This window comes from Marmota marmota, unplaced genomic scaffold (assembly GCF_001458135.2).
Source record: "Marmota marmota marmota unplaced genomic scaffold, marMar, whole genome shotgun sequence".
Classification (NCBI taxonomy): domain Eukaryota; kingdom Metazoa; phylum Chordata; class Mammalia; order Rodentia; family Sciuridae; genus Marmota; species Marmota marmota.
In genome coordinates, this window is record NW_026000229.1 from 12,710,592 (window position 1) to 12,732,353 (window position 21,762).

The window sequence follows — 21,762 nt, forward strand, 5'->3', positions numbered from 1 at the left end:
GGGGGGGGGGGCTTTATTAAGAAAGCCTCTGTGCCACAAAAATTGTGGGTTGTTTCTCAATGTAAAGATTTTTCTTTGTACCCTGATAAAAACCTAGCCAAACATGTGATTAAAGAATGAGAATGGACATAAGTCGGTCCTATTGATTTCAATTCCTTAAGCACAGTAATTTCCTGTGGTGGTAAGGTGTACACCAGAGTCACCTCAGGATCACTTAAAAATCTGTGTCCAAAGTCAATTAAACCTGAATGTTTCAGAATGAAACAGCATAAGCATTTTTAAAGATCCCTAAGCAATTTTAGTACGGTTTATTACTGGCAATTTGGTATCGTATAGGGCACTGAATAAATCAGGAGGCTTGGGATCTGGCACTAACTCTGCCACCAGCAAGTTTGGGTACCTCTCTGGGTAGCTATTTCTTCATCTGGAAAGTGGTACGTTGGACAAGTTATTTCTAATATCTAATGAATTATGAGTCTAGGATAGATTCTTTAGTTCTTAAGACTGAATTACTTCAACTATACAAAGAAAAAAAATAAACAAGAACCAAACAAAACAAAATCTTGAAATCCATGATGTAATGGTTATTCCTGCCTATTATTATTTTTACAAAGAAAAGTATTTTATAGTAAAGTATCAAATTCAGCTATACCTTGATTACAGATATTCTTATATATCTTTACGTCCATCTTCATTCAAGTCAAAATGGTATATATGTTGGGAACTACTGGAAGCTTGACTTATGTAAAAATATAACTATTTATTGAAGTCCTGTTAAAATATACTACATATATTATGATTTTAATAACACTCCTGGTCTTGTTTAGCTCTTAAAGATATAAAACTATTTTAAACTTTTATTAATATTAACAATTTTATAAAAGGAAATTATTAACAAAACTAGGAACATGAGTTTAAAGAATCCCTGAGTAGCAAATTACTGTTTGACAGTCTCAAACTGAATTCTTACCCTTGCCTAGCCCTCTTACAGACATATGCTACCAGTAATGAGGGTGCTTAACAAAATGGTTAATTTATTCAACAAGTTAAGCATCTTATAGTACCAGGGTTGAGGACTGGATGGCAGACTTCAAAGATGCCCCCTAATAATCCCTGCCACCTAGTATTCACACATTTATGTAATCCCATCTTCCTCTAAGTGTGGGCTAGACCTAGTAACTTGCTTATGAAGAATAAAATATGGCAAAAGTGATGGGATGTCACTTCTGTGATTAGGTTATAGGCTGTGATGTCTTTCCTGCCACTCTATGCTGACATTCTTTCTTTTACTCTTGCTTGTTCTGATGAAGTCAGTTACGCTACTATAAGGTACTCCATAGGCCCATGTGGCAAGAACCAGAGGGAGGTCTATGACCAACAGCCTGAGAGGAAATGGAACCTATTGACACGTGAGTGGGCTAAAAAGTGGGTTTTTCTACAGCAAGGTTTTGGATGACACTGCAGGCCTATTTCCACATATTGATGGGAGCCTTATAAGAGCCCCATTTAAGCTGCCCCTAGATTCCTAATCTAACTGTAAGACAAGTTTTTTTTTTTTTTTTTGAGCTGTTACATTTTGGAGTAACTTGTTATACAGCAATAACTAACTAATTAACAGGCATATAGTGATGAGTAAAAACACTGTACTCAAGGAAATAATAGTTGAGTATCAAGTTGGATTAAGGTTATCAACAATCTAGTAATAGACATGTAATAATGTGCTTTAGATGCCAGGATAGTAGTATACATTTGAAAGGTACATGGGGCAGCAGGGTTCAAGTATGGAGGGAAAAGATGATTATTCATCTTTTGACTTCAAAAGTGTACAAGCATTTCAGGTAGTCTAAGAGGTCTACATTAATGTACATAATGTGACTGTGGCCATATTGGATAGCAGTAAACTCTCAACCTCCACTAGATTACAGATCAGCATTTTATTATGAAATAATTTTACTATGGATGAACAGTCCATGTTCAAAGATAGGACCTGAGTAGGGCTAACTCTTCTACCTGTGTACTAGACCCCAATTCCTTCTTACTTATTCAAGGAAATTGCTCCAGTAATTATTTCTCTCTATGGTGTTGTCGAATATTCCCTTGGTACTGTATCATTCTTATCCCATAAAATATGGAACAAAAACATTTTAAGACACAATAAGACCCTCTCCTTTAACTCTACATACCACATGTGCATATTTCCCCCTTAATAATAGAACTCAAAGGTAATGTGTGTATGCACCATCTCCCATTTTCTTCTCTTAAACACACATCAACCAGGCTTTGCCACTACATCTGCCAAATTTGCCCAATCTTCTACATTGCTAAATAACCCATTACCAGTTTTCCTCTTTTACAGCAGTTGACCCAGTTACATACATTCTCCTTGAAACTCATGGATCCCACAACATCAAATCTATTGGTTTTCTTTATTTTTTTTAAGATAATAGCCTTTTTATTTTATTTCTATTGGTTCATATTAGTGACATCTAATATTTGGACTCATTTTGACATAATTATAAATGTCCCAGAATAGCCAAAGACACCCTTAGCAAGAAGACTGAAACAGGAGGCATCACAATATCAGACCTTAAACTATACTACAAAGCTACAGTAACAAAAATGGCATGGTAATGGCACCAAAATAGATGTCGACCAATGGTACAGAATAGAAGACATGGAGACAATGCACATAAATACAGTTATCTAATACTTGACAAAGGCACCAAAAACTTGCATTGGAGAAAAGATAGCCTCTTCAACAAATGGTGCTGGGAAACCTAGAAATGCATGTGCGGCAAAATGAAAATAAACCCCTCTCTCTCACCATGCACAAAACTCAACTCAAAGTGGATCAAGGACCTAGGAATTAGACCAGAGACCCTATCTATACCTAATAGAAGAAAAAGTAAGCCCAAATCTTCATCATGTTGGATTAGGCCCCAACTTCCTTAACAAGACTCCTAAAGTGCAAGAAATAAAATCAAGAATCAATAAATGGGATAGATTCAAACTAAAAAATTTCCCAGCAAAAGAAATAATCAATGAAGTGAATAGAGAGCCTACATTTGGGGGGCAAATTTTTACCATATGCACAACAGATAGAGCACTAATCTCCAGGATATATATTAAGAACTTAAAAAACTTAACACCAAAAAACAACCAATAAACGGGTTAAGGAACTAAACAGACAATTCTCATGAAGAAGATGTATAATCAGTCAACAAATATATGAAAAAAATGGTCATCATCTCTAGTAATTAGAGAAATGCAAATCAAAACTATTGTAAGATTTCATCTCACTCCAGTCAGAATGGCAGTTACCGAGAATACAAACAACAATAAGTGTTGGTGAAGATGTGAGGGAAAAGGCATACTCATATACTGCTGGTGGGAATGCATATTAGTGCAAGCAATCTGGAAAGCAGTATGGAGATTCCTTAGAAAACTTTGAATAGAACCACCATTTAACCCAGCTATCCCACTTCTCAGTCTATACCCAAAAAATCTTAAAAACAGCATACTACAGTGATGCCACCACATCAATGTTTATAGCAGCACAATTCACAATAGTTAAACTGTGGAAGCAACCTACATGCCCTTCAATAGATGAATGCATAAAGAAACTGGTATATATACACAATGGAATATTACTCAGCATTAAAAGAGAAAAAAGTTATGGCATTTATAGGTAAATGGATGGAGTTGGATAATATCATGCCAAGCAAAGTAAGCCAATCCCAAAAAACCATGGGCCAAATGCTTTCTCTGAAAGTGGATGCTAATACATAATGATGGGGAGGGGAGTCATGGGATGAGTGGAGGAAATTTGGATGGTGCAAAGGGGACGGGGGAGGAGGCATGTGGGAGTAGGAAAGATGGTGGAATGAGACAGACATCATTACTCTAAGTACATGTATGATTACACAAATAGTGTGACTCCATGTACAACCAGAGAAGTAAAAAATTGTGCTCCATTTGTGTACAATGAAGAGGTTTCTGCTGTCATGTATAACTGATTATAATAAAAAATAAAAGCATGAAATATAATTTGCTCCAATTCAGTCCAGTACTTATTCTTACCTTCCCCACCCCTTCCCTTTCCTCTACTCTACTGATCTATTTATTTACATTTGTTATTTTTTAGTTAGTGTCTTGTGAATATACATAATGTTGAGATTCACTGTAGTTCATATATGTACATTGGAAAGTTAGGTCAGATTCATTCCACTGTTTTTCCCTTATCCTATCCCTCCTCCTGCCCCCTCAATCTGTTTCATCTAACTCACCAATCTTTCTTATATTTTGATGAAATTCCCTCATCTTTCTCTCTCTTTCCCTCTTTAATTTAGACTAGCTTCCACATATCAGACAAAACATTCAATCTTTGACTTTCTGGTCTGGCTTGTTTCACTTAGCATTATAGTCTCCAGTTCCATCCATTTAATAGCAAATGACATACTTAAATTCTTATTTATGGCTGGGTAATAATCTATTGAGTATATATATCACATTTTCTTTATTCATTCATCTGTTGAAGGGCAACTATGTTTGTTCCATAGTTTGGTTATTCTAAACTGTACTGCTATAAAATTGATGTGGGTGCATCCCTATAGTATACTGATTTTAGATATTTTTGATAAATACCGAGGAATGGGTTAGCTGGGTCATATAGTGGTCCCAGTCTTAGTTTTTTGAGGAATCTCCATACTGTTTTCCAGAGTGGTTGCACTAATTTGCAGTCCTACCAACAACGTATGAGTGTGCCTTTTCCCACATATCCTCACAAATACTTGTTATTATTTGTATTCTTGATTATTGTCATTCTGACTAGAGTGAGATGAAAATTCAATGTGGTTTTCATTTTGATTTCCCTAAATGCCAGAGATGTTGAACATTTGGATTTACTCTTTTGAGAAGTGTCTGTTTAGTTCTTTTACCCATTTATTAATTGGATTATTTGTTTTTATTGGGTTAAGTTTTTTAAGATATATATATATATATATATATGCTGGATTTTTTGAGTTCTCTCTATATATTCTGGATATTAATACCCCATCTGAGGAGCAGGTGACAAAGATCTTCTCCCATCATGTAGGCTCTCTCTTCATGTTCTTAATTATTTCCTTTGCTGTGCAGAAGCTTTGTAGTATCCTACTTACTGATTTTTAGTTTTATTTCTTGGTTTTTATCTTTTTTCATTTTCCTTTGCTAGTTCCTCATTCTCTACCCTCTAAAGAGTGAGTGCCTTAGAGCTTAGTACTTGGATAGATCTTTTCTCTTCTGACTCTCCGGTGGTCTCCTCCAGATCAAAGGCTTAGATATCATCTAAAAACTGATGAATCCAAAAATTATTTATAGATAGGTAAATAGCCTCGTCCTCCCTCCATAATGGCCTTCTAATATAGCCAACTATACTTGCTGAACATCTTTTGCTTGGACATTTAATATGCATTTATGTTCAAAATTAAACCCTTGATTGACTTCATTACCCCTACCACCCACAAACCTCCTCCTCTCTCACAGCCTTTCCCCTCTTAGTAAATGGCAATTCTAAGCTTCGAGCTGCTCAGGCCAGAAACCCCAGGTTAGCCTTGTTTTTTGCCCCTCTATTTTAAAAACTGCATCTACCATTTTACCTTTTCCATTGCTACCAGCTCATGTGGATTATTCCAAGGGACTCCTAAATAATCTTTCTGCCTTGAATCTTCAGTTCTCTCACCAAGGATCATGTGGCCACTTTGCTCCAAATTCTCCAATGGTGGCATCTTCTCTCAGATTAAAAGGCAAAGTCCCTACGAAGTTTCATTACTTCTCTGAACTCCTCTCCAACTCTCCTCTCCACACTCTTCAGTCACAGTGGCTTCCTCCTTATTCCTTGACCATGGAACATCCCTGGTATATCAGGTCCTACAAGCTGCTACACTTGTTACACCTTAGAATAGACATGCTATGGGATATCCCTTTAGATCTTCAGGTCAAATTCCATTTTCTCAGGCCTGCTCTCCTCAATCCTCATGTCCCCATGCCTTTCAAACCTCCCATCCCCTTTCCCTCCTTAATGTTTTCTCTCTAGTACTTACTGCTATCTGACATACTATGTATTTCTGTCTCCTTCACAAGAATGTAAGCTCCACAGAAGCAGGAATTCTGTCTGTTTTGTTTACTGTTATATACCTGGCAATAATAGGTATTGTATTAATATTTGTTTAGTGAATGACTGAACCAACCAAAAGGGATTCTCTTGCTGATCTATTTTATTGCAGGAGAATAGTATGAAATATTTTGTTGCCTTTGAAATTATTCAATCATTGTAATTTATGTTCTGATCAATTTAACTTCCTAATTATACTAGGGTTATATTAAGCTAGTTTGCATTCTCCTGAATACATACTAATTAGGAGAGAAAGAGTAGTCCAGAAACATCTTAGACAAGTAGCAACCAAAACTGCTTTTAAAAATATTTTTTCATAGAAAATATAAGATGGAAGGGTCACATGCAACATGTCACAGAATCTACCTGTGAAATATTGTTAAAGTCTAGGAATAGAAGAGATGATAAGTACAAATTTCAAATTTTATTAACACAAAATATAAGGCGATTACATAAATTTTTTCATATCTTCAACCTAAGATGATGTTTCCCATTCATTTTTCAATGTAGACATATTTCATTTTATTTCTTCAAAATTATCAGTGATAAAAGAAAAATATATCTAGATGAGAAACTATTTTTATATGGTTAAAAATAAAAAAAAAAATACTAAGCTGGGCATGGTGGTGCACGCCTATAATCCCAGCAGTTCGGGAGGCTGAGACAGGAGGATTTCGAGTTCAAAGTCAGCATCAGGAAAAGCAAGGTGGTAATAAGCATCTCAGAGAGACCCTGTCTCTAAATAAAAATACAAAATAGAGATGTGGGATGTGGCTCAGTTGTTGAGTGTCCCTGAGTTCAATCCCTGGTACTCCTCAAAAAAACAAACAAAATAAAGATTTTTTTTTAAATACTAGATTGAACAGAGGCAAAATATTTCTATAAATATTGTTTTTACATTTGTATTACACTTTACACATTTTCCAAAGTGGTTTCATATCTTTATTATGATCTTCACAATGATGTGCAACAGGCAGGCAGATATTATCACATCCTCCCACACCTCCCACATATTTTACAGATGGAAAAATTTGAATCTTAAAGATATTAATGATTTGTTGAAGGTCACAAAGCTAAACATAGTTCAACTGGAACCATAATTTAAAACATTTTAAATACAAATCTACTGTTTTCTATCACAACATATTACATCATCCAGTGGCTAAAAGAAGGAACAGTGTATGTATATAGATATGTAAACACTTAACTATATTGTTATCTTCCTTTGGAACTGGGGATTTTCACATTTCAATTTACTATAAAAATGCTTTTAGACAGTACAACGTGTTAATATTACTTTGAATAAGAAGAAAAAACCAAGAATTAATAAAATATAAAAATCTAAGTATTCAAAGCAATAGAAACATGAATTTAACGGTTAATCCACAAGTCATACTTTCTACACATAGGGTCAATGTTTCAGACCTTTTGAACTACTGCAAGTGCCAGAAAAATATATTTAACAGGTCATTCCAGGTAAAATCACTTTTTAGATAGAAATCATATCTAGATCCCTATTCTGAATAATCCTGGTAATCTTGACTAAAATAGTAAGAAAGAATTATTTTTGCCTTTCTTCCCTAACAAAAGGCTCCTGACTCATTTCATGTGAACATATTCCTGGTCCACCTTTAATATTGTAAGAAAGAGATTTATCATTTCAACTGCATGAATACCCTAAAGCAACCCCAAAGTAGGTCAAGAGCCAAAAGACCTCAAAAATTATACTTCAATGATGAGATTAAACTTTGTTCTCACCACCATCAGGGTCCAAATGTTTCCCCCTTACCCAAGTTAAAATTCCCCTTAGGGCTCAGCGGTAGAGTGCTTGCCTCACATGGGTCCAATCCTCAGCACCACATAAAAATAAATATATAAAATCAAGGTTGTGTCCATCTTTAAAAAAAAAAAGCTAAAATGTTTAAATTTATTTTAAAAATTCCTCTTAGTAGAAATCTAGATTCATTTCACCTACTCAGGCTAACTTAGAACTCTGAAACTGCAAATATGGCTGCAAGCCTACTGGGCAAATAGCTGGAATTAATAGAATCTGGTCTGAGTGGGAATAGTCATTCATTTCTAGGGCCAGGACACCCTAATCTAATAATAGGTAAGGCTTCAGTACACATAGCTTTGGCTTTGTGGAATAATATTTGCTTCCTCAGCTACTCTTTTCTTTCTTCCATTTCTAAATCAATCCTGAGGTACTGACATATTACACAATTTCAGCTCTTTTAGGAAAATTATGTTTGGAGATAAGTTAAAATAATTTAAATATGAAGGTGAAAAAGATTCATATTTACTCTAAAGGAAATATGTGATCTAGTTAATAATGGCTTGGGACTAATGCCATAGGTAAAAAATAAAAGTGATCTTTGTCTGACACATCCACTGCAAAGCCTGGACTAGAGTGAAGCAAGCATGGCACATGGGGCATTAAATTTAAAGAGGCACTGCCTCTCCAGGTAGGACAAGTATAGAATTGGCAGCTGAGAGTGAGCACCTTCTTAAATTTTGTGGGTGATCTATTTGCCAGCAGGGGCCCAGATCCACAAATAATACATAGACACCCATCACAGGCTTAGCAAATTTTGTGGCTAAAGAAAGTGCCTGAGCAGAATTTGAAGTCTGAGATCCTGTCACATTCATCATGCAAGGCTATCTTCCAAATATAGTAAGAAAAAAAGGGGGAGATTTAATATTTTCACACCTATTATATATGATAAAAGTTACTCTAGAAAAGGAAAAGTTGGGCTGGGGCTGTAGCTCAGTGGTAGAGCACTTGCCTTGCAGGTGTGAGGCCCTAAGTTCGATCCTCAGCACTGCATACAAATAAATGGATAAAAATAAAGATATTTTTTAAAAAAGAAAGAAAAGAAAAAGTTAATCACATAAATGGAAAAGTTTGAAATGCTTATAGGGAGATTTCAAAGGACAAAGAGGGTCTTTTGCCTGAACAACTAGGAACGGGAGGAAATATAGAAAACAATTATTTTCTAAAGCTGAACAAAGGCAGCACAAGGTGATCATGATGATGATTCAAGACTACTTTTCTTAAAAGGACAATAAATGAGAGAGAACTCTAACTTTCCTCCTGTAGGTAATTTCTCGACAATGGCACAAGGGAAGGTAAGCTCATAAGCAATACTGTAAATAGAAAAGATATATATCAAGAGTCTGAGGAGGCAAAAATGGCTAGATCTTATGTGGGGTAGGGTGAGGGGTTGAATAAATGAGTAGAAAAATCTACACAAAGAAAGGAATTAAAAAAAAAAAAAAGCTTAAGGATCTTTGGCTGAATATAATTCAAATATGTGGATGGTGAAAACCCCAGAGGCTGGGCACAAAAATCAACCTCCAGGGAAAGAAAATTAGAGGAAGCCAAGATAAATACTTGTCAAAGTTCACAAAGGGCCAGGAATTGTTTAAAAAAAAAAAAAAAATTCTACTACCCAAAGTGAAGAGCTAAGAGTAACTTCAGAAAGCCCATGACTTAGAAGTCAAATTAAATTAGCTGAAAGTAAAGACCACTCTAGATTTGCCCTAAAACTGCTCAAAAATAAGTCTTGCAGAAATGATTTATCTGCAATAATTTAGTACCTTACCAGAAAAAATTCCAACATTCTATAAACTAATACAACAAAATACATCAAAAGCATAAAATTTGCAATGATGAACATCAAATCAAAAACTATCAGACCAATGAAGAAGCAATAAAATGTGATTCATGAACTAGAAAAAGTCAGTATAAATAGAATCAGATATGATAAATACAATTAAATTAGAAAATAAGGACATTAAAACAACTAGCATAATATGTTCACTCAGCAATATAATAGAACATAATGAGGAAATAAAAATATGAAAAAAGAACTTCAGATGATAAACACAATAAGTAAAATAGAAATATCACTCAATGTATAAAGCAGATTAGCCATTGTAAATGAAAATGTGAGTAAACCTGAAAACATAGGAATATAATGATCCAAAAATGGAGACAGAAAGGAAGAAAGACATATCTCCCCAAATGAAGGCTCAGTGACTTGTAGGACAGTGTTGGCAGTCTATCTGTCATGGACACTTGAAAACAAAAGAAATGGGTCAATATTGAAAAAAAAATAATGGCTTAGTTAATTTCAATTTGTTGAAAACTATGTGAGCACAGTTTCAAGAAGTTCATGTGATACCAAGTAGGATAAACATTAACATATATTCACACATACAGGAAGGTACATCATAAACTGCTGAAAATGGTGATAAAGAAAAAAATTTTAAAACATCCAGAGGTAAAAGGGCACATTGCCTATAGTGGAAAAAAGAAAATCATCACAGATTTCTCCTTGGAACCTATGCAAATCAGAAGAAAACAAAATAAAGTCTTTGAAGTGAAAAAAGGAGAAAACAAGGTAATCTAGCATGCCTGCCATTCTTCTTTTTTTTTTTTTTCAATACTTTGTTAGTTGTTGATGGACTTCTATTTGTTTATATGCAGTGCTGAGAATCTGCTTAGGGCCTCACACATGCTAGGTAAGTGCTCTACCACTGAGCAACAACCCCAGCCCCTGCCTGCCATTCTTAAAAAGGTCTGACTACCAGGTTAGGTCTTGGGTGGTGCCTGGGAGCTTGCATTTTAGAAAGGTTTCTAACATTCCCTAACTAATAATGGTGGTTTACTATGCATATAAATATTTATTCAAAGACTGTAGTTATTCTGGACATTTGCTTTCCTTTTTGGCAACTGGTCCTTGAAATTTCTAGACAGAGGAAGTCTACCCAGACCAGCATCCAAAAAAAAGAACCTCAGGGACTGAGTCTCCAAGAGCCTCCCATTGCTGGAATAACTAAATGTATATGGTATTCCCTTGGGAGAAGACTCTTGAAAGCTTGTGTCTTGTTTCTTTCGACTTTGCACATAATCTATTCCCTTTTGCTAATCTGGCACTGTATTTTTTCACTGTAATAAATCCTAGCCATGAATTCAGCTACATACTCAGATCTGGGAGTCCTCTTAGCCAACCACCAAACCTGGAGATGGTACTAGAGACTTCTGACACACTAAAATTTAATACCCAGTAAAAATATCTTTCTAAAGTGCTGATGAAATACCTTTTCAGACAAATAAAAGCTTAGAAAATGTCATCAGTAAATAAAAATGTGGAGGAAGTTTCTTGTTTTCCTTTTTTTTTTTTTTTGGTGGAAGAAAAATGATACCAGACAAAAACAAGGAATACAAAGTAGTGATATGAATAAATATGTACATAAATATAAAAGTTTCTTTTTTATTTTTAAAACATTTAAAAGAAAACTAATGGGTTAAAGAAAATATAACAACAAGAAAACTGAAGGGTTACAACAATATTGTAACATAAGTAAAAGGCATGACAATATTTAGACAATGGATGGGATGAGGGAAATGAAATTATACTGTGATTAATCTTACCCTTTATATGTGAAGTGGCATAACATTACGTGTAGGGAAACTGTGATAAATTAAAGATGAAGAATGTTTCCATAGATCAACTATGAGAAAAGAAAGAATAGAGACAAAGTTTATAATACAACAGTAGAGAAAAAAATGGAACATTAAAAGGTGCTCAATCTAAAAGAATATAGGAAAAGAGTAAAAAATCAAAGACCAGACAGGCCAAACGTAATTCCAACCATACCAGTAATCATAAATTAAGTGTAATTAGTATAAATGCCTGATTAAAATGGAGATATTGTTGGATTGTGTTTGTGTGTATAGTAAGAACCAACTATATACTATCTACAAGACATCTACTTTAAACTGGGCACAGTATCACATGCCAGCCACTCAGGAAGTTGAGGCAGAAGGATTACAAGTTCAAGGCCAACCTGGGTAACTTAGTAAATAAAAACTAAAATAAAAAGAGTTGGTGGTGCAGTTTGTGGGTAGAATGTTTACCTAGCGTGCACAAGACCCTGGGTTCAATCCCAGTACCATGAAAACAAGCAAAAATATTTTTAAAAATTTTACATTTTAAAATATAAAAACATAAAAATTAAAAACATAAAGAATTATAAAGACATGCTAACAACATTAATCAACAGCTAGAGTACCTATGTTAATATCAGATAAAGTATATCAGATAAAATATACCAGTTAAAGCAAATAATATTATCAAGGGTAGTCATTCGTAATCATAAAGGGATCAATTCGTTAAGAGTATACAACATTCTAAACTAGTAACAGAATTTGAAACTGATAGAATTATTTCAACAATTCTTTCTTAATAATTGATGAACTAAGTAGACAGAAAATTAGTAAGGATATCGTATCAGACCTGAATAATATTAGCAACCAACTTAATCTAATTAATATTTATAGACTACTCACCCAATCACAGTAGAATGTACAACTTTTCAAGTAAACATGAAACCATTATCCAATATGCCATTTAACTATTTATAGATAAAACCATTTTCAATAAATATTAAGGATTTCAAATTATACAAAGTATATTCTCTAATCACAATGGAATTATAAGTTAAAGTCAGAAAGACATTTTTAAAAAAACCCAAATATCTGCAAATTAAATGATACACATCTAAATCTTAGGAAAAAAGAAAGGCCTCAGATTGGTTACCCTAGCTTTTACCTTAAGAAATTAGAAAGAGAAGAGAAAGTTAAACCTAAGTAGAAAGTAAAGTTACCCTACTCTTCCTTCTATAAAGGAAGAAACAGAAGAAGAGGAAAAGAAAGACAAGACAGAAGAATAGAAATTGAAAAAAACAAAACTGAACAGGAAAAAATAGAAAAAAGCCAATGAAACAAAAAACTGGCTTTTTGAGACAGGTAAAAAGCAAAATGGTCAAGTCACTTTGGAAGAATCTGATAGGTCCTCACAAAACATATAAAATACCCTTATCATATGTCTAGCAATCATGTTTCTTGGTATTGACGCAAATGAGTGGAAAATTTACATCCTTTGGTAGGAAACAGATAAACTATAGTACATACAGGCAATAGAATATAATTCAGTGTTAAAGAGAAATGAGCTTATGACATGAAATGACAGAAAAGAACCTTAAATGTATATTAAGTGAAAGGAGTGACACTGAAAAGGTTACATTCTGTATGATTCCAACAATGTGACATTTTGGAAAAGAAAAAATTATGAAGACAATAACAAAAGTCAGTGATTGCCAGGGGTTGGGAGTTTTAGGGCTATAAAACTATTCTGTATGATATTATAATACTAGATACATGTCGTTATATACTTGTCAAAACATAGAATGTACAAACTCAAGTCATCCTCAATGCAAGCTATGGACTTTGGGTACAACAATATATCAATGTAGTTTCATCGATAACAAATGTACCACTGATGCTGAATGTTGTTAATGAAGAAGATTGTAGAGAGAGGTGGGGGATACACAGGAACTAGATTTTTCAGTCAATTTTGTTTTGAACCTAAAATTACTCTAATATAAAGTCTATGTTTTTTAAAAAAAATCAGTCAATGAAAGCAAAAACTGGTTCTTTGAGATGGGTAAAGGTGATAAATAACTATTCATATTAATTAGGTAAAGGGAAGGTAGGGGAGAAAGAAGGAGGAGACAGGAGGCAGAGGAGACATAAATTACCAATACTGCAAAAGACAGATAAAATTATAAAAAGAGGATAAGGGCATGTTATGCATAATTTTAAGTCAAAAGACTTAATAACTTGGATGAACAAATTTCTTGAAAGGCAATCTGCTAAAAGCTCACTCAAGAAGAAACAGGTAACCTGAAAAACTCTAATTTATATGAAATTATAATTAAAAGGCTTTCCACAAAACTGTCTAGGTCAACTGGCTTACTGGTAAATTCTAGCAAACATTTAAGACAAAAATAATAGCAACTCTAAAGTATTTATCCAGAAAATTGAAGACATTTCAATTCATTTTAAAATTAGGCTATCATGACCCTGACTATAACCAAATTATAAGAAAAGTGTGAATCAAATCTCCCATAAATGTAAGTGCAAAAATTCTTAACATTTCTGTAAATCAAATCCAATACTCTCGACAGATTTGACCAATCTGTCAAAAGTACCATTCATCATGATCAAGTGTGTTTATATAAGAAAAGCCAAGAATGGTTTAATACTTGAGAATTAAGCATTGTGATATATATATATATATATATATATATATCTATCTCCTGTGAGGTTCTATTTTTTAATCTAGTACATGTTTTCATTTTCTTAATTCTTTAAATTGTACAGTCATACTTTTTTAACCTGCAAAATAAGAATAACATCTTCCTTAAAGGGGAATTATATTAATTAAATGAAAGAAGGTATGAAAAAAGCCCAGGGAATAGAAGTGAGGGAAAGCAGGAGGAAGAGAGGGAAATTAAGATTACTTCATGAGGGCAATTTTTAGTTTATTAATCTTTAAATTTCAATGTTTTCTTAGGTCAAATGGGTTCACTACTATTCTTACCAAGATAAGGAAGAATTAAATGATATAAATGTTAAATCCTAGTATGCCTTGTACATAGATAAGGAAGAATTAAATGATATAAATGTTAAATCCTTAGTATGCCTTGTAATAGTTCCCCAATCAATCAACATGTTAGTTTCCTTCTCCTTCAACACCGATACAGAGTATACTGACCAAGTACATCTCCTGTATAAAAGAAAAGGACATACAGTAAGATGGATCTTTTCATTTAGGAAAGAGTATTGGCCAAAATCCAACATAACAGTGACTGGGGGTGCTAAAATAAATAAATAAGTAAAAGGCAAATGATATCAATTCAAGAAGCAGGCATACCTCTTTTCACTAACAGTAGTAAAACACTGAAATGAAATCAGTGCTCTACAATTGATTAACATATTCAGATTCAGCATGAATATTAATATAATACTTGAATGAATACATTAGTTTTGTAAAAGTCAAATTCCTTAGGGTCATCTTAATTTCATCCAACTCCAAATACAAAGGTTTGCAACTCAGTCTCAGCAATGAAGTAATATTGCCTTATTTGATATTAACAAGCAAACTCTACCAACCTCTCAGTGTCAAACTTTAAGGTTCTTTAAAATAATGTTCCAAGAAAGAAAAAGAACAGAGTGCATTTGAAAAAACAGTCAATAACTGAAATAAATACACCTATCACATTCTCTATAAATCATATAAAGCATTCTAGTTTACAATCTACTTTATGGCTGATATCTTTGAAAAAAAGCTTTACAAAACAAACAAACAAAAAAAATTGGACAAAAAAATCTAAAGTAAAAAGAAAAATATTCCAGGGAATACTTAAAAAGTAGGTACTAGGCAGGATCTACTAATTAGAATTAAGCATTCAAATAGCTGTCCTATGATAAAATTTCTTTGTTTTATTCATTAAGCATCTAATTTCCAAACAAGTTGCTTATCTCCTACCCTTCACTACCTTAGATTCTCAAAAATCTAAGATGAATTATTTTTAAGAATCAATAAGTATCAAGTTAAGTTATTCAAGATTATTTCCTTTAACTGCCTATTGTTTAACTAGTGTTAGAATTAAATCAATTTAAAATTGTGTGCTACATTTTCAATTTTTTTATTCAGCTTATTTAATTCCAATAAAAAACTTGGTGAGAAAGGAGGTAGCTCTTTCCAACTTAACAGAGGGAAAAAAACGCAGTTATAGGAAATGAAGTGATTTGCCTATGATCACACATAACTGGAAAGCAGTGGAGCTAGAATTAATTAGAACCTTAATCATAACCCAGCTCACTCTCTACCACAATGCTTCAGGCAACTTTTGACAGAGAGAAAGGAGATAGAATTCAAATCACTAAAGCCTTTATGTAAATGGTAGTTAAGTGAATTAACTGCAGGTAAAAGAGGTTAAAGAACTATTGATTACAAGGAGGTACTAATTCAAATTTGCCCACTATCTCCAATCTTTTCACTACTCTAACATTTTCTCTTTTTTTCAAAAAGGAATGCTTAAGAGCTGCTGCTTTGCTTTATATGATAGAAAGCTCTGATCATATGAATAACCATATCTTGACTCATTATGAAAATATAACAAAAACATAATGGATTAAAAAAAAAAAAAAAAAAAAAACTTCACAGCACTAGAAAACAACCAAGGCAGACAACACCATAACAGACATTGTGACTTTCTTCTCCAATACCCATTCCCTAACCATGAGTGGCAGCAACCTAAAGAATTAACTTTAGCTGAAGGGTGGCCTACCCTCACTTCCAGAGATTCAGAAATAAGGAGAAATCATGCCAGTGAAATATGAGTTGTTGGTAGCTTCTGGTTAAGTTTATCCTTTCTATTAGGAAGAAGTCAGACTTCATCTTTACAGAACATATGGTTTCTTCCTGGCAACCATCACTATACAAAGAGAATTCTGCCTTGGTATAAAGTCAGCACTAGGCAAAACAAAGTGGAACAATGAAAGAATCTGAATCTTTGGTGTCTTCATTAAGGTAGTAATTGACTAATCCGGAAGCTTACTTTTCCTTTCAACGCTCCACTATATTAAGCTAATAAGTGTCCTTATTGTATAAAAGGTTTGAATTGGGCTTTCTGATACTTGAAGCTGAAAAGCCCTAACTAAAACAGAATTTAATAAGGTAATTTAGCTAGCTGATGGACTACAAAAGATGCCTATGAGCCAAAAAGCTCTCTAGGATTTTTTTAAAAATTCTTTAATTCTATTAGTAAATAATTTAAATGTAATAATCTAACATAGGTAGAACTTTGGAAAAGAAATGAAGCAACTCTATGTTTGTTTCTTATCTTTGAAGTTTTGCTCTGATCTGGATATTCCTAAAAGATTTAGAGGGAAAGCAAGCCATAAGGGAGGAAAGGTGTTATGCACTGCATGCCCAGAGCTACAACTGAATTGAGGAAGTGGATGTTGGGAAAACATAACAAAAATCATTACTAATAGCTCAAGCTCCATCCTGGGAAATATTATACCACCTACTAATCTCATCTACTAATCTCAAGTCTTGGGGCTGACATTCATTTTTGGGACAAACTTCTAGACGCTGAAACAGAGACTGTTTAAAAATTCTAAGTGATACTAAAAGGAATAAAGCTGCAAAGACATCAAACAGAAAGGAATAAGAAAACTGCACTGCAGTTTTTGCTTTTCTATGACACCAACTATTACCTTCTATTCCTGTTTAAGGTATTTGTTCTAACTACAACTTGGTTCTCCCTTACCATCAAGTCCACTGAAGTTTTTTCATGTGTTATGTGTCTTCTTTCCCACCTTCTCACACTACAGAGCCTAAAGGTGAGGTCAGTGTCCTCCTTGCCCATTCGAAACCATTCTTCCTCCCTCTTGCTTAAAAATATCCAACTTGGAATCTATTGTCATCAGACTATAATAGCTCACTTCCTTTCCCTACTGCAGTCATCAAACTCTCCACTTTATTTCTTGAAGATTTTAGCTGCTTGCTCATTATACCACCTCCAACATTAACACAACGATAAAGCTTGGAAATCTCAGCATTCACAGACAACCCTTCCCAAATCCTTGCTTATTGGTTCCATGACATTGTTCCAATGATGCTATCCCTCACTTTATACTAGACACTCATTCCCATGGTCAAAATTTTGATCGTCTTAATTTTAAAATAAATGCAACCCCTCCAAAATACCACTTTCAAGCATCACACTCTACAAGCTCACTCCCTCTAATACCCTAACTCCAAAAATCCTCCAACCCAACAGATTGACAGTCTACTAATCTTACCACCTTTTCACTTTCTTTCACCTTTCCCTGTCCCCTTCAATCCTTCTTACCCAAAGTTAAATCTATATTCAATTTCACATTCCTTATCTTCCTTGCACAAACTCTTAACTACTTGCTTTCCTTCATACTTTATCAATCTTGCTTGGCTAAAATTGGTACCAACCCAATTTTCTGCCTATTCCATGTTGGCCTATACAGCTGGATGTGGCTGGAGGGATACAGACCTCCCTCCTACAACCCTGTGTTTGTGTGCGCCCATGCACGTGCACGCGCACAGAGTCTGATAGCTGGGCACTCTTTAAATTAAGACTAGGAGCCTCGAATGAGTTCTTAAAGAGGCATCTGACAGAGGTTCATTACTCCCTCCTTCTTGAAACAGTTTCTTCATTTGGTTTCCAAGATATCATATACACTCCTGGTTTTCCTCTTGCCTAAACAGTTTCTTGGTTTCCTTTGCTGGTTTCTCATTTCCCAAACCTCAAACATAGTGCCCCAAATCTCAGTTTTGAACCTCACCTCTCTACAATTATTCCCTTGAAGTGATCTGATTTCTTTAAATACCATCTATACATAATTCCCAAACTTAAATCTTTTGTCCATCCCTTTTGTTTTGAACTATAGAGTCAGACATGTAGAAGTTCTTTTCCATTCAATGCCTAATATTTATCTCTAATTTCCTTTGTCCAAAATTTCTCTCCTCCAAGCCTTTTCCCTAACAGTTTCACCCATCTCAGTAAATGGGTAATTCTATCCTTATAGGTGCTCAGGCCAAAAACTGAAATCCTCCTTTCCCTTATTCTCTGCCTTCTTTCTCACCCTCTGTCAACAAATCCCATTGACCTTTACAATACCAATTATTTACTACCTCTATTACTTGGTCCAAGTTATTACCTCTCACCTGAATTACTGCAACAGCTTCCAAAGTGGTTTTACTGCTTCTGCCCTTGATCTCCTTCAATTTGTTCTCAACACAGTTGCCAGAATGATTCTCTTTAAAAGTCCAATCACTCACCCAATGTCTTTCTATACCTGAAAGACTAAAAGCTCAGGTCCTTAAAATAACCTTACAAGATCCTGCTTGACTAACCATCACTACTTCTGACTTCATCCTCCATTATTCTATCCTTTACCCTAATCTAGTGATGGGTACCTCAGCCATGCTCCAGCCCCAGGTCTTGGCATTTGCTATTCCTGGGGTCTACAATGTTTTGTATTTGTTTGAATACTTCACTCACTGCTTGCCTTCATGTTTTTGTTTTGTTTCTTGTTTTTTTATACTGGGGATTGAACCCAGGGGCACTTTACCACTGAGCCAGGTTCCCAGCCCTTTTTGTTTTTTATTTTGAGACAGAGTCTCACTAAGATGCTGAAACTGGCCTTGAACTTGTGATACTCCTGTCTAGGCATCCCAAGCACTGGGACTGCAGGCATGTGCCACGGTGCCCAGCTCCTTCATGTTATTTAAAAGTCCTCTTATCGGTGAATTTTCCTTACTGTTCTCTAAAGTACAACTCTTCCCATACTCTGCTTTCCCTTTTTTATTTTTCCTTGTTATTACTTATAATCAAACATGCTATATATTTACCTCTTTATTGTCCCACCTAAAATGTAAGTTTTATGAGGACAGGAATTTTGATCTGTTTTGTTCACTGATGCATTTCCAGGCTCAGAGCAGTGACATTAAATACTGGCTCAGGCATTAAGAGTCATACAAATATTTATATAAATGAACAAAATCATAGCCATCCTTCAAAGATTATATGAAATTATCCACAGTATCAAGATTATATTGAAAGGGACCACTAAAAACACACACTCTATTTTCTTACTTTGCACATCTGGTTAGTTAGTGGTGATTAATGCAGGATCGGCACTAAAGTCAGTTGACCTAATAAGTACATTAATGTTCTTCCATGAATATCCTTCTGATCATGCTCTTTTAATCTTTTATCACTAGGAACTCTAAAAGCAATAAATATAGTCTGCCATTAGGGCACTCGTCAAGTGCTACAGTTTGGACATATGTTAGAAAGTTAATCCTCAATGCAACAGTGATAAGGTGGGACCTTTAAGTGGTAATTAAGTCATAGGGCACTGTCCTCATGCATGGATTAATGCCTTTATTACTGGAGTGGGTTCCTAATAAAAGAATTAGTTTTCCCTCCCCTTGCTCCTGTGTGTAGCAAGAAGGTCCTTGCCAGATGTAGGCCCTTCAACTTTGGACTTCTCAGGCTCCAGAACTAAAAGAAAGAAATCTCTATTCGTTATCAACGATCTAACCTTAGATATTCTGTTATAGCAACAGAAAACGGGCTAACACATCACGTTCTGATCTTCACACAGGATTGTTATTATATATCTCTATTATCTCCCCTCAAACACTAAAAGCATTATAAGGCTAAGGGTTAGGTTGCTAGGGGTTAGGGTGATGGATATAACTGTAAAAGGACAGCACAGAGATTTTTGTGGTGATAGAAGAGTTCTGTATCTTGATTTTGATGGTAATTACACAAATCTCCATGTGATAAAATTACAAGGAATTATAAATATATAATGAGTACATATAAAACTGGAAAAATCTGAATATGGTCTGTGGATTATACCAATGTCAATTTCATAGTTTTGATATAGTCACAGAGTTGTGTAAAATGTTACTACTGGGAGGAACTAGATGAAGGATGGGACAGTTCTGTATTAATTTTGAAATTTCCTGAGAGTCATAATTACTTACAAATTTTTTTAAATGTATTAAACAAAAAAACCTGAAGCAATATAAAAATGTACACAATCACAGTCTGAAATCTCAGACTTCTAATCCCTAGTCTGTCTTTTCAGTTCCTCTCCAGAAACAACTACTTTTCATTTTCTTGTGTATCTTTCCAGGCAGGTCCATGCATACTGAAGCACAAATGTGTTTATAACTGTGTGCATTTATGTGTTTATACCCACACATACATTTTTTTACAGTAATGTTAGCAATACCATAAACACTTTTACAACATTTATTTTTCACTCAGTAAGGTGTCTTAGAGATGAGTTCACATCAAAAGATCTTTTTTCTTTCTTTTTATGGTTATGTGACATCTCATTGTGTGGCTATGCCATTATTTATTTAATCAACCCATATTAAAAGTCATTTAGGGTTTTTTGTAATAAAATTAATAATATATTGATCAAAGTCAACTTATAAAGAATGGGTCAAACAGTCATTTTAACATATGAGCACTTATCATTTTAATAAATAAAGTCAACTTGTCCTCCAAAGAAAGTGCATATATTTACATTCCTGCCTTTATCATCACTTTGTCATTCACATCTCTGTGAATCTGGTGAAATGCTCTCTGATTTAAATTTGCATTTTGACAATAATAAACTTTCATTGAACACTTATTGTGTTCTTTGTATTTTTCCAAGAACTTTTACATAACTCATCTAATTCTCACAACAATCCTTTGAGATAGGTATTACTATTACAATTTTATTGATATTTTAAGAACCTTGTTATCTGTAAGAAAATCTATGAACCCAAGAAGTTTGGATTTTTAAATAATGTGTTTTGTATTTAGCTTTCCAGGAATCTTATGTTTAAGGCCATTTTAAAATCTATTTTGGTTTGAGCCACATGTTTGTTCTATGCCCATTTTTTCTGTTGGGTTTTTGATCCTGTGATTTTTAAGATCTCTTTTTTTAAATATCTCTTTGTGTATTAGGAAATTTGGCCCTGTAAATATGTTACACCCAAAAGTTAAGACACATTTACTGTGTGATCCAGCCCTTCTACTCCTAAGAATTTATTGAAAAGAAATTAAAAAGTTCAGAGCTGGGGCTGTGGCTCAGTGATAGAGCACTTGCTTGGAATGTGTGAGGCACTGGGTTTGATCCT

General features: G+C 34.2%; 1 protein-coding gene across 1 annotated transcript in view; it reads right to left on the reverse strand.

Moving 5' to 3' along the window:
* The window catches only part of Glce (glucuronic acid epimerase), a 112,686-nt gene that overhangs the window by 64,021 nt on the left and 26,903 nt on the right, over positions 1-21,762 (reverse strand). The window lies entirely within an intron of this gene.